The sequence below is a fragment of the Acomys russatus genome, chromosome 4 (genome assembly GCF_903995435.1).
Source record: "Acomys russatus chromosome 4, mAcoRus1.1, whole genome shotgun sequence".
Classification (NCBI taxonomy): domain Eukaryota; kingdom Metazoa; phylum Chordata; class Mammalia; order Rodentia; family Muridae; genus Acomys; species Acomys russatus.
Genome location: NC_067140.1, coordinates 55,441,781 through 55,444,613, shown reverse-complemented (window position 1 = coordinate 55,444,613; position 2,833 = coordinate 55,441,781). Strand labels below are relative to the sequence as shown.

General features: G+C 44.3%; 1 non-coding gene across 1 annotated transcript; it reads right to left on the bottom strand.

Moving 5' to 3' along the window:
- Positions 1 to 575: 575 nt before the first annotated feature.
- Positions 576 to 680, bottom strand: LOC127188771 (U6 spliceosomal RNA). The gene has a single exon (XR_007830611.1). It is a non-coding gene; the product is annotated as a U6 spliceosomal RNA (small nuclear RNA).
- Positions 681 to 2,833: the final 2,153 nt, after the last annotated feature.

The following is a 2,833-nucleotide window of genomic DNA, read 5'->3' as shown; positions in this document are numbered from 1 at the left end:
TTTTGGTTTTTTGGAGACAGGGTTTCTCTGTATAGCCTTGCCTGTCCTAGACTCACTTTGTAGACCAGGCTGGCCTCAAACTCACAGCAATCTGTGAGTTTGAAGTCAGTCTGGCCTATGTAGTGAATTCCAGAACAGCTACAGTTGCACAGAGAGTTCCTGTCTCAAAAAAAAAAAAAACCAAAAAGCAAAAAACAAAAATCAGGGGCCGGGCGTGGTGGCGCACGCCTTTAATCCCAGCACTCGGGAGGCAGAGGCAGGCAGATCGCTGTGAGTTCAAGGCCAGCCTGGTCTACAAAGTGAGTCCAGGATGGCCAAGGCTACACAGAGAAACCCTGTCTCGAAAAACCAAAAAACAAAACAAAACAAAACAAAAACAAAAACAAACAAACAAAAAAAAAAACAAATAAGAGAAAAAGTCTTACCATCATATTTTAAAATTTATTTTAATTGTGCATATGTGTGTATGTTGGGTGTGTGCACAAATGTCTTTGGAAGTGAGAGGCATCTGATCCCTCTGGAGCTGGAGCTGCAACAGCTGAGCCATTGCTACAGCCACAACTTAAAAAAACAAAACCACCAAGGACTGCTTCACAGATTTGCATGTCATTCTTTCACAGGAACCATGCTAATTTCTGTATCTTTCCAATGTTAGTATATGATTTGCTGAAAGGAACACCATCTTTTTATTGAAAAACCTTTTTTTGATCATGGTGTTCGACCCTTCCACCTCCTCCTACCCACCCAACTCCATGCCCCCTCTCTCCCTCTCTTTAGAAGACATGCAAAAAAACAACAAAAATAAAAACACCAGCCATACACACACACACACACACACACACACACACACACACACACACAAATCCCCACAGAAACACAAAATCAGTAACCGTTATATATAAGCAAAAGACTAATAAGATGAAAAATGTCCAAACAAAGCAACAGACACAAAAAGTCTACAAAGACACCATTGAGTTAGTTTTGTGCTGGCGTCTACACTGGGCATGGGCCCTGCTCTCATGTGTAGTTAATACACCTAATGAGACTCACTGGAGAACAAGTTTTTCCTTCACAAGTGAATGTTAGTTGGAGATAGCATCTTGGCTAGGGATGGGATCTCGTGTCTAGCCCTCTCAGCACTGGGACTCTATCTGACTTGGGCCCATGCAGGTGCTGTGCAGTCTCTGTCAGGTCACATGTGTCAGTCCTGTTGTGTCTGGAAGACACTGTTTCCTTAGTGTCATGCATCCCTGATGGCTTACAGTCCTTCTGCCTCTTCCTCACTTCCAAGTCACTCACTCACTGCACATTGTCCTGTTATGGGCCACTGTGTTAATTCCTATTTACTGCAGGAGGCAGCTTCTCTGATGACGGCTGGACAAGGCACTGATCTGAGTCCCAGCCTGGGATGGCCTCATCTTTACTATTTTGAGACAGTCATGTGCAGCCCAGGCTGGCTTTGAACTTGGTATAGTGGATGAGGTTGACACTGAACTTCTGACACTTCTTCTTCCATCACTCAAGTGCTAAGATTACAGGGATTCAATACCACACCCAGTTTATGTAGTATTGGGGTTCAGTACCCACGGAACCACTGCCTGCTGTATACCAAGGAGCCACTCTACCTAGTGAGCTGCTCTCCAACCATTTGTTTATTTAAGCTATTTGCCTATTTATTCTCATTATATAGTCTACATTAGCCTGGGACATGAGGGCCTCTGCTGCTTCAGAGCATAATTAGTCCCATCACCCCTCCCTCCCTCCCTCCCTTCCTTGGCTGTATTTAGGACTGAACCAAGGATCTTGTATATGATGCGCACATGATCTACCACTGAGCTTTATTCCCATCTATCTGCCCACACACTGCTCCCTTTTCTCCTCTTTTTTTTTTTTTTTTTTTTTTTTTTTTTTAATTTTTAGGACAGGCTCTTGTTCAATCTCCTGGACCCACATGGTAGGGAGGACCAATCCCAGCAAGTTATCTTCTGACTTTCACATGACCCTGACTTCAACATCCTTGCCTGGATCCCCATCTCGAAATATTATTTTGTTTTGTTTTTTTATTGTTGTTGTTGCTGTTGTTGTTTTTCTTTTTGTTTTTCTCTGTGTGGCCTTGGCTGTCCTGAACTAACTTTGTAGATCAGGCCGGCCCTCGAACTCACAGCAATCCACCTGCCTCTGCCTCCCGAGTGCTGGGATTAAAGGCGTGCACTGCCACCACCTGGCTTCCATCTCAGAACATTTAGGTTGTCTACTCGCCTAGTGTAAGTGATAATACAGCCGTGCCAGTTATTTTGTTTGTTTTATTTCTTTTCTTTTGTGTGTGTGGGGGGGGGGGGATTGATGGGTCATTGAGAGCAAAAAAAAGCAGGTCCTCTACCTCTGGCTTGGTGATTGCGTCCGAGCATAATCTGAAGTGAACCCTGAGGGAAGCCTGAGTTTATATGTGCGTGGTTGAAGCAGGAGGAGGTTATCACTGTGGGGGTATGAGTAATGAATGGGTCATGAGTATTCAATAAATACTAAGTGACAAGTGTGTACACACTTTCACGATGTACCTTTCTCTGTGGCTGAGTTTGCTGTGTATTTGGACGTTTTTCAGTGCAGAAATCTGAGCAATTACATACACAAGTATCCATGTAAATGTGGATGGTCATCTTTTCTAATTTTTTTTTTTTTTGTTTTTTTGTTTTTCGAGACAGGGTTTCTCTGTGTGGCCTTGGCCATCCTGGACTCACTTTGTAGACCAGGCTGGCCTCGAACTCACAGTGATCCGCCTGCCTCTGCCTCCCGAGTGCTGGGATTAAAGGCGTGCGCCACCACACCCGGCTAT